Genomic DNA, 12,082 nt, shown 5'->3' with positions numbered 1-12,082 from the left:
TATCTCCATGCAAATAGGTACAATGACTTTCTGGGTCAAACATATGCCTCGATTGTCATAACCTATTTTGCCATAATAAAGCTCAATGATGATAATGCACAAGAAGTTCTTTCACTTTCATATCTTCTGTCTTCCATCTCCCTTTCTTGATTGACTTCCATAGTCCTTCTTGAGTCCACGTAGCCTGCTATCACATGACTGAGTATAATGACACACCAAAAACATTTGCATGTCATATAGTTGCACCTGCATTACCACATATAAGCATTTCATACATACATATAGATATCACAATGGTATCACATCCTGCACACAACACCTGTTAGCACAATTTATATTTGCATTATTATATTCATCTGCATTACATACATTCACATTTGCATCATGCATACGCATATAAAACATAAAAGAACAAAAATATATTGCATTGCATCATATACATATTTACATCCATAGCATAAAACATACATTACATAAGAACATCTCATTACAGAGGTACACATGCATATAGTTGCCGCAAAGAGATGAATCATCTCATATATATAATCAAAAGTGTCATGATACAATGATGTCAAAATCATATGGCTACAAAAGCACCCGCAGGTGTCTACAATACAAAAATGGTACAAAACTGATACAAAGGGAGCCCTCTACGGCTATGATGAACTCCCTCCCTCGGAGCCGCTTGGCCTCGACGGAATCTGAGCCCCTGAAGGACCCGCCCCAGGATCATCCTGCCTGTCTCCTCTATCTAGTGGTGGCGGAGGGCCCATAACCCCACCACTCGATGCCTGTCTCCTCCGGCTCCCTCCCATAGCTATCGCTGTACGCGATGGTCTATGGAAGCTCCTCGCCCGCTGATCTGCTAGCACTGCCCCATAGTAGAGGTCCCTCTAGTAGGCTATCTCCTCTCCTGCCCATAGGACATAAGCGTATCCAGCCCCTGTGTCCTCTGTTGCCTGCCTCCCAACCCTCAATGCTATCTCAGCCTCTGTGTAGCGCTGGATAGCCTGATCCTGCTTTCACTCAGTATCCCTGAGCCTAGTCCTGAGCCAATCCCTCTCCCTCTCCAGCTCCTGGATCTCATCTGCCTGGCCCTAGCATATCTCCCTCAGATCTAGCAGCTCAACCTCCACTGGGTCAACCCCCTCTCCCTCTGCCTCCGCCTGTGGCTCCTCCTCTGCGGGTGCCTGCCCCTGTGCCTATACTGGTACCTGTCTCTGTCCCTGTCCCTGTATCTGTACCTACCTGGGACCTTGTGCTGCTGGCACCTGTAAAGGCAATCCACCGCGACCCCTCACCACCCGAGCCTGCCTCTCCTCTCCACCCTCCCTCCGAGGTGCAACTCGCCTCTCTCCAACTACTCCTCTCCTCCTCTGTCGGCCTCTGCCCCCATCGCCTCCACCATCATCCTCGTCACCACCACCATCTCCCTTCAGTGCCTCTCCTAGATCTGTCAATCGGGGGAATGGATGCTCTGCCCAATATGCTATATACTCAGCATCCATCCCGGTGTCCTCGATCTCAGGCCACATGTCCCAGGGTAGGGGCATCATCTCTACAAGCTGAGTCACTGCCTGATCATATGACAGCAACGGCCCAAACTGCGCCTGATTTCTGACTGTGCGAGCATACATGCCTGATCCCCGGGGCATCCTCTGAATCCGACCAAACTGTCGGCCAACCCTGTCCACCAGTTGTCTCTCTAGCACATAGGGCATCCGCCCAATCAGGTACCTGCTCCAGAAGGTGTAAGGAAACTCAACTACGTCATCCTCCCACTCCTCACAGCCCAGATATGGTCTCCATATGACCACATCAATGTCGTCAATCACCCGCCGCCAATGCTCTAACCTGCCAATCCGCGGTTGTGATGTGATCATGTCATACAAATGGACAAAGCTGCATCCATGACCTCTACCCTTGAAGTGTATCGGTCGGGTAACTGGCAGATGCTCGTAGGCCCATACCTACAGCAGTGTCACTCCACAGCCCAATCCCACTGATCCATGATAAACAAACTGATGAAGCTCGTAATACAAATGGGCCAGCACACATGGTCCCCAGGCATATCTGGTGTGTTGCGTCACCAGTGTCTCCAGTGCTCTCCCCCAGCCCACAGCCAACCCCCGTGTCGCCCTGTTCGGACACAGGAACCCATTGATAGCTCCTCCGACCACTGCTGGCAATGCTAACCCTGTGGCTGTCATGGTGTCCCATGCCATGTGTCCTGTCCTCATCTCCAATCCAGGGTCCTGAAATACCCGTCTCAATGCCTCCCTGTCTCCATCTCGATCGTATGGGATCAGCTCCCCATCGATCGACACCTGCAGAATCCTGTATACATCCTCCAGGGTGACTGTCATCTCACCCATCGGCAAATGGAATGTGCACGTCTCAGAGTGCCATCTCTCAGCCAATGCAGTCAGCAAACCCATGTTTGCCCGAAACTTAGGCACATACAGTGCATGTCTCAATCCCATCTCCTCGATGGCAGCTCTGTCCTCGAGCGACAACTCAGGTCGCAACCTCTGCGTCGACGAGAATCTCTCCCATGACTCCAGCATCGGTAAATACTCCTGCAGTCAAGCAAATCAATCATGTCAATCATAGTGGCATTCATTGTTTATCACAAAATGCTACTCGCTATCTAAATGCATATGGTTATCTACCCTAGTGACACTCACTATTCATCACAAAGTGTTACTATTTATCCTAGTGGTACTCCCTATTCATCACAAAGTACTACGTGTGTGACACTCATTGTTCATCACAAAGTGTTGCTCACATTTGCACTCCCTGTTCATCACAAAGTGCTGCTCATATTGCAATACTCCCTGTTCATCACAAAGTACTCTATCTTGGTACTCACTGTTCATCACAAAGTGCCTTGATCTATCCTAGTCTTCCTAGAGGACCTGCTTGAGTGTATCCTCTCAGCAGCTTATCCAATCGACAACGTATGTTCATCACAGAACTGTCGATTTGACCTAGAAGATGCAAATTCATACTTTTCAAACGCAGACGCGCCTGGCACCAACGCAGACGCGCCTAAACGTTTTTTGACATTTTTTGGACCCTAGTCTAAGAGCATTTATTACCCTATTTGACATGCATTAATGACAAAATTAAATGCATCAAAGTACGAGGAGGTTTGGTGGTACTTACCGGCTCTCCTGCCTCTACTGGCCTGTAAAATCGGCGAACACGGTCGAATCTGTGAGTGAAAGCCATCGCTGCTAACTGCTCCTACTAAATTTTCGCTTTGCAATATGGTCTCATGGATGTGTAGATGACAATGAGGATGTATTTTCCCCCGTGGTCTATCTTATAGCCTGCCCTAGCCCTCACCTTCGTTTCCCGAGTCAGTCTTCCATTATCCCGTGACTTTGTCACTTTATCTGGTCAGTCCATTCTAGCCTTTCTTTCTTATCAAGAGATTGTCTGCAATCTTTTCAGAAATTTTCATCCAATCTCTTGAGGGGGCATATCATTCCCATCCTGGGGCAACTCTGTATCAGTTCATCTTATCTTCTTTGAAACAACGCGACAAGCCGCATTGTCTCAAAGAGGGGCAAAATGTAGATACCCAAAATTGTCATGTCTAATTAAATAAATATTTTATTTATTTAATTATCTAAGCTTAATTCTTCTATTAATTAAATAAATATTTTATTTATTTAATTAATTCATTTATCCTCTTCTAGTCTTATTTCTCATTTAAATAAATACATTTATTTATTTAAATTATCCTTTTCCTAAAATTAAATAAATATCTTATTTATTTAATTATCCCACTTCTTCTATTAATTAAATAAATCTTTATTTATTTAATTAATTCATTTAAAACCTTTTCTACCCATGACACATGTCATTCATCTCTTAATTTATACACTATCTACCCCTTTCATTATTTTATTATTTTCTTTACCTACCCTCTAATCATAGCCGACCTCCTTTTACACCTCTCAATCTTATCCCTCCATTTCATATTGTGTCTTCTATATAAGGAGATGCTTTCTTCATTATCAATCCCTAATCAATCATTCTAATCAATGATTCTAATCACTCAGGCTAATCATTCACTGGACTACACTACGATCCTACTTGCAAACACATTCCATTCTTTGTTGAGCTCTTGTGCACATAATATCTGAGAGCAAAAATATATCAAGCAAGATCAATGGAGATAGGAATAATGGAGATCAAAACCCTATTGGACATGTGATGGTATAATGTTTGTGATTTCATTTGATTTGCATTGTCTTAGGTAATCTTCATATGTTATGGTGGATCTTTGTTGTTGTTAGGTTAGGGTTTTTGTGGCTGAATTCATTTAGTCTTTCAATATTGTTCTTATTGTTGTCCATTTTCACCATATACAAGGATAAATAAACTATTTAACCTAGAGGGAGAAAGGACAAACAAGGTTAAATGAATAAATCATGAAACCCTAGAAGATGAATTAGAAAAAGCAAGAATGACAATTAGGTCTTGACAAAAGATAACTGATGCCAATTTGATTTGATCATGATTCTGATTAAAAAAGGACCAATGTTGATAAGTGATTTGAGATTGGTTGACAAATTGACCAAGATTGATAAAGAGACCAAATTGATAGGCACCAATTGATGAGGAACAATGACTAATCGATCCAAATTGACATGATTGAAAAGGACAAGGATCGATGATGAATCGATCACAAAATGACAAGATTGACAAGAGGACAAAACCCTAATTCTATCATCGATTAGGATTGACGATGTCCAAAATGATGATAAATGAGCACGCACCATGATCCGACAGGATAAGATCGACCAAAATCATGACTGAAGAATGCTATCGACAAGACCTAATTCGAAAATGAGACAAATGAAGAATGCAGAAGAAGGACTCGATGCTTGCAAATGATAAAGACCAAGTGCGCAACATAGGAGAAATGTTAATGCGACGCAAAAACCCTAAAATAAGGCAATGCGCAAATGTTAAAATATGACTCCGCAAGCGTTGACCATTTTTAGATGTCTACATTTTGCCCCTCTTTGAGACAATGCGATTCTAAGCGTTGTTTCAAAGAACAATAATGAAAATGCCCCAGACAATGACAATGACATATGCATGCCCCCTCGAGGAATTGGCCGGAAACATCCAGAAAAGAGGCCAATTGATCGATAAGAATGACAGAAAATGATAGGAGCAAACAGACTGAAATCGAGGATCGGATACACAAATGACAAGCAATTGAAGGGGCACGTGCTCCTTACGACAGAGACAGATGTAGTTTGACATTATGTAGTCAGCCTGCGGGCCATATTTAGGACAGATAGTCCAATTTTGTACTCCGATATTGTTTTTATATATGATATGATATGCATTGATATGATGGGATGCAATGTGTTATGACTTATGTTTATTTTCCATGGATGTCTGATGCACTATTTATGTACTATTGTGGAACATGTATGAATATATTTTTATGCGTTTTTTGATGTATTTATGAAATGAAATGGATAAAATGCTTAATATAATGCAAATGTACTAACCAATGAATGCAGAATGTAGCCTATGTGTTTGGAGATCAGAGAACAAGACTGAACTGACTGACCAAACTGACGGAAGAAATGTTAGTAAGATGAAATTAGATAGAGGACAGTTAGAGATGAAGGAAAACTTGCTTTCACAAATGCACTTTGTAGGTGAGAACCTTTATTTAATGTAGCAAAGCGGATGCAGAGCATCATGGCATTGAAGGCTAGAGCTAGAACGCAACCCCTTTTGCAAAAGATAGACACATCGCACACAAGGAATGAGTGAAGCATCCTAGGGTGCATACATCAAGGGTCGAGGTATGTGCGGCATTCACAAAGAGAACGTACTTATCACAGACACCCAATGATATAGTTGCCCCAGTTTGTGACAAACATTCCACAAACAGCAAACACAACAAAGAAAAGAAAAAGGGACCATGAACCATCCCGGTTACTCTAAATCACTCAGTGACATCATCAAGCAACATAGGAACATGATCGAAGATAAATCAATAAATAATAAGATTCGCTAATTCCAATAAGCCAAACAAACATCTTGATCTTCATTGTCAAAAGTTGAAAGTGTTGATAGGATGATCATGTTGTCTGGTTTCAGGGAATGCGATACCCCGTCTAAGACACGACACAGTCTGGTTTCGAGTATACCACACCCTGTATAAGACCCATGATAGTAGTGACAAAGTCAAATGATATTGATGTTGATTGAGAAGACAATTGTGATCAGTTTGAATGTCTGGTTTGATTGAAAAAGTTTATCTATTAATGCGTGATTTGCAGTTAAAGCACAATGTGTGATTGTGTGTCATTGGATGTATACTCAGTGATCTGTCTTATGCACCAAGAGGATATTTTTTGTTTTGCTTTTCGAGTTTTATAATGTTTTTGTTCATTTTTTCAGGACTTTATTTGACTTTTTAGGGAGTTTTTTTTCAGGACTTTTTTCAATTTTTTATTTTTTTTATGATTTATTTCAGGACATTTTTCAATTTTTTTTGGATTATTTCAGGACATTATTTGATTTTTTTGGATTATTTCAGGACATTTTTCAATTTTTTTGGATTATTTCAGGACTTTATTTGACTTTTTTGGATTTTTTCAGGACATTATTCAATTTTTTATGATTTTTTTAAGGACATTTTTCAATTTTTATGATTTTTTCAGGACATTTTGCAATTTTTATGATTTTTTCAGGACATTTTGCAATTTTTATGATTTTTTCAAGACATTTTGCAATTTTTATGATTTTTTCAAGACATTTTGCAATTTTTATGATTTTGCCCCCAATGTCTAGCAAGGCAAGGAATATGACAGGTGAATAAATAGGCTTTCTGAAATGTTGGTGGATAGAGGGAAGACAAAGGCCTTTTATCATGGAGACAATACAGATGCAATTTTCAAGGGCTATTGCGTGATGGGACAAAAGACTGGATATGACAATGTAAAGTAGGAACATGACATGAGGGACATGTTAAGAAGTTTTTGAAACCATGTTTAAATTTTGCGTCCTTATGTCAGATCAAGATCAAGGAATGAAACAGAGTGTATGGATAGTGATAAGATATGGATAGGATAAGAAAGACCAAGAATGGATAAGGGACATGGACTGAAGGTCGGGGCAGGCTAAGGGATAATGGCAAAAAGTTGCAATAAGCTAGAGAATATGGATGAAAGGTTGTAATAAGAAAATGGATAAAGACCAAAAGCTATGATGGACTAAAAGCTGCAAACAAGATGCATGATGCTCATGACGATCCTTAGCCTTGTCAAGATCAAAGGTGGAAAGGGAAACTGGACATGAGGGATGATAGGACAAGGAAGGGTAATAGGAAATGAAGGAGTATGACATGGTATGATAGGATAATGAAGGGCAATAGGATATGAAGGAGTATGACATGGGTTCGATAGGATAATGGAACAATGAAGGACAAAAGGATATGATAGGATAAAACCTGCCCCCAAGTGTGGTGTGCAAGAAGTTCATAAATTACACATGATGCATGTTTGCCAGGTTTTCATCATGGTACTTGCCCAAGGTGCCTGTTTGCCAGGTTTTCACCAGTGGACGAATTATTTCTGCGTTACTTTTTTTTCTTTTGTCTTTTTTTTCACTTTTTTTTTTTTTGGTTTTTTCAATAGAAGCTGGACACATGATAGGGGATGGAAGAAGGACTAAAACATCTTTTTTTTTTTTGGATAGTAGCCTTGAAAAAAATGGACCATGAACTTTACAAGTATGCTCAAAGACGTTGGTAGGATAAGGACATGGAAAAAGAGATGAAAGTAAGGCAAGGATTTATGCAAAGGATGGGATCAAAGGGATCGAAGGATGGAAAATATGCATTGGATAATGGATAGGGTATTGGAAGAACTGTGCTTGAGTGGATAGAAATGTTGGCAAGATTGACATTGGAACACACCTTGAGGGGTGATGGACTGATGGAGAAAAAATGTATTTTGGATATTGAGATTTTGACGGAGGAAAGGCTATGGATTTTGGGACATAAGGGCCCAAAATGGAAGAAGGAGGTGATGGAGGAACAAATTTGAGAGGTTTGGATGGAGGAATAGCAATTTTGGATGCCAAGTTGGATTTTTCTTTTTGTGCTTCAAGAAGTTGCTTAGGGATCCACATGGTTTTTGATTTTTCATGCTTTTGTGGTTCCTTGGAGTGCATTGCTTGCACAAGGGATTTAGGAACCCATATATATTTTGACTTTTGTTTTTTATTTTGCTCAGTGGGCCTTTGTGGCCTTTTGGATATTTCTTTTTCTTTATAGATCATATTGTTCTTTGTTTTGACATGTCGATTATATTGGACATGTTGATCCTTGAATAGATGTGGATTTTTAGACTTATGACTTTTATACTTGGCATCCAAATTGCTTGGAGGGGGAAAGGAATGCATGGATGGATATGAATGAAATGGACTTCTTTCGGATGGATGAAATTTACTCAAGGATGTGTGCCTTTGCTGACCTTGCATAGAGGATGAAGGGATATAAGGACCTAAGATGGATGGAAGGTATGATGGGGAAGGTGTATGTTTTGATTTTGAAGGGATGCCAACGTCTTGAGAGTGAGTTGTGTAGACATGACCCTTAATATTTTCTTTCATATTGAGGAGTTATTTCTTGTGATGGTCTACTCCTTTGCCTTTATGAATATCTTGACTTGTAGGATACTCTTTTCTTTGGGAAGAAGATGCGAGTCCATTATGAGGTGGATATGATATGAGAGAAATAATGAGATCTTGAAGTGGATTAGATTGCACCAAAGTGGAAGAACCCATTATGCATGTCAAGGGTTCATGAACATCTTGCACTGACACGTTAGAATCATGAAGGGGATTAGGATCATGAGGGGGACTAGGATTGTGTAGTGGACATGGTTCAATGACAGGCTCTTCAAGAGATGGAATGGGAGAAATAATGGGATCATCAAAAGAAATGTGATCTTGGAGTGTGTATGGAGGATTAAGACAAGGAGATGGAGGAACAAGTGGATCTTATGGAGGATCTGAAGGAATGATAGGGTCTTGTGTTGGAAATGAATTTGGAAGGATACTTTGATCTTGACAAGGAGGAAGATCATTGGATTCCTCTTTAAAGGTGCTTTGCTCTTGACTTTTAATGGGATCATTGGAAAGGATGGAAGGGATATCTTGATCTTTCTTAGGAAGTGGAATGTCAATGGGATTTGAAAGGACATTGTGTTCTTGGATAGAATGGATAGAATGGACAGGAATTTGGAAATCATTGCGAGTGTCTGGGGAAATGGGATCCTGGTCAACAATTGGATGGGATGATAAGGTTTCAGGATCTTGATCTTGATCTGTTTCAAGACACGTTTCTTCATGCTCTAAACTATCCTCTTGACATGAGGTTGGACTTTGGATATGCATGGAGGATTTTGACAAGGAATCAATGTTTTGGCATGAAGGAAATGCACTTTGAACATTTTTGATGGATTCTAGCAAGGAATCAATGCTTGAACATGAGGAAGAGGGACTTCGAATGGGGTCCTCTAAAACAGGTAATGGCAATAAAGTGCATGGTGGCATTGGGTCTTGTATTTCTGAAACATGACAAGGATGTGCATCATGAATTGGATTATTTTGGCAATCAATTATGGATAGCCCTTGGATAATTTCATCCTTGGGTGTATTGTTTGATGAGGACAATATGGAAGGTTCCTGTGAAACTTCTAAAGGTGTAGGGATAGATGCCACTGGAGAGTCAATTTGTGTATGGGGGGATGAGGCATTGCTAGACATAATTGTATTATCTTGATCTTCCTCAAAGAACTCACTTGGTAGGTTCCTTAAGATCCTTGCAATAAAGCCACCTTTCTTTCGGGGTTTTGACATAGTTGTATCTGGAATTTGAACTTGTTTTTGGTTTGATGTCATGTTTTGATATTGGACTTGGTTCAATTGTTCTGACATGTTTGAAACTTGGGTTGGTGTGTGCTGCAACCTTTGTTTCTGAATGTTTGGTTGTAGTTGTTGACATTGATATGTTGATTGAACTTGAACTTGTTGATATTCCACCATTGGTTGGACTATTTGTGGACATTGTATAGTTGGTTGGACATATTGTTGAAATTGGACCATTGGTTGTATTGGTTGTATATGTTGAACAATTGGCTGAACCATTGGTTGTATTGGTTGTATATGTTGAACAATTGGCTGAACCATTGGTTGTATTGGTTGAAAATCTGATTGATAGTAAACACCTTCTTGTTCTTGTTGTGGAGGCACATAATGTTGAAATTGATGTTGTCTCTTTTCTTGAAATTGTTTCATCATCTCTATTTGGGAGAGGAGAGCCGGTATGTCTGATCGTTCAAGAAGAGATCTTATATCAATTGGCTCAATCTTTGGATTTCGACCTGGAAATTTTCAAAACATTTTGGACTTTTGTGATCTATTCTTCTCAATGTTTTTCACTCTTTGTTCCAAAATCTCATTTTCTTGAGCTAGCTTCTCCTCTAGTTTTTGTATTTGGAGACTTGTTTCATCATAAAAAGTTTGATCAATGTTGCCTTGTTGTTGGGTTGGATATAATTGTGATTGCATTGTCGGTTGATATGTCAAACTTTGTTGCATCATTGGTGCTTGGAACCTTGTTTCAATAGACATGTCACTATGCAATGTTTTTGGGATTTTTGATTTTAAAAGGATGATGTATGATATGCAACTAAATGCAACCTAAATAAATGAAAATGCAATCTATGGCAAGAATGCAACCTATGTTTTTGGTTGTTTTTCAAGATTTTGACAAACTTTTTTGGAATGAAAATCTAAAAAGAGACCCTTAGGAAATTGAAATGATGTCTAGACCTCAAAGGACAAAAGGACCAAGTGACAAAAGGACAAAATGACAATGTCTCCCCTATATGCTTGGATACTAAGCTAGGTTTGACCAAATGACAATGATGACAAAAGACAAAAGGTTTGATAAGGTCAAGACTTCCTAACAATAACTTAGGGTTTATCAAAGATTTGCATTACTCAAGTATGACAAAACCTAGTTTTGACACTATATGCAAAGGGACAATTGCTATGCAAATGACCCTAATATGATATGATAATGACCTAAGCTTGATGAAGAGACCTAGGGTATGCAAATGTGACCTAATGTTATGAGGACAAAGATGCAAATGCAAATGTATGACAATGTCAACCTAAGGCAAAACCTAAGGTTGAATTATGAAATGGTATTACTCTAATGCCATAGGACACATGCAAATGGATGACCCTTATTGATATGCAAAGGAGTATGACCTAGGTGAAACTTAACCTTGGTAGTTGACAATGACTTTGCAAAATGCAAACCTAGGATGAACCTAAATCCAAGTGACATGAATGTTGAGACAAGATTTTGAAAAATGTTTGACAACCATGTTTGAAGGTGTTTTTGAACTTTGTTGAATGAAATACTCCTGTGTTTAACCTTGTTTTGAATCAATTTGTCTTGTTTTTGAAATGAGACACAACTCAACTTTTGACAAGCAAAGAAGACAAGATACTTCAACTTAGACTCAAGACAATCATGCTCATTCACACGTTTCTTATGGTAGGTAAGGACAGTAGGTACTTGAGAGGTAGACTTGTTATGAGATTCAAGGAGAATACATAGATGCTTGACCCCACGGGCTCCCCTCCACGGCACTCACTTCTCAGGGAAGCCAAGCATTAGTCCCCATGGAAATCTCCCCATGGCGAACTTAGTATCTCTTCCAAGTATCCGAGCTTGTCCTTCTCAAGCAACTAGAAGGATTTTTGGCCTCTAAATACAAGGTGTTTAGTAAGGATTTCTGTTAAGCGTTACTCCTTGGTATCACGCAAGCATGATTGAGACATTAAGCCCACCAAGATACCAAACAAATGTAGTTGTGCAAGCACGATTTAGACCTTGAGGCCCTACTTAGATGCTGATATGAGAAAGAGTCCAAGGGTCATCACTTCCCAAGTAACTACAATTCCCACATAACCCTTCCTTCAAAGCTTTCGCCCATCAGGTATTTATTTA

Source organism: Cryptomeria japonica, chromosome 6 (assembly GCF_030272615.1).
Source record: "Cryptomeria japonica chromosome 6, Sugi_1.0, whole genome shotgun sequence".
In the NCBI taxonomy this organism is placed as follows: domain Eukaryota; kingdom Viridiplantae; phylum Streptophyta; class Pinopsida; order Cupressales; family Cupressaceae; genus Cryptomeria; species Cryptomeria japonica.
This window is presented reverse-complemented; position numbering follows the sequence as displayed.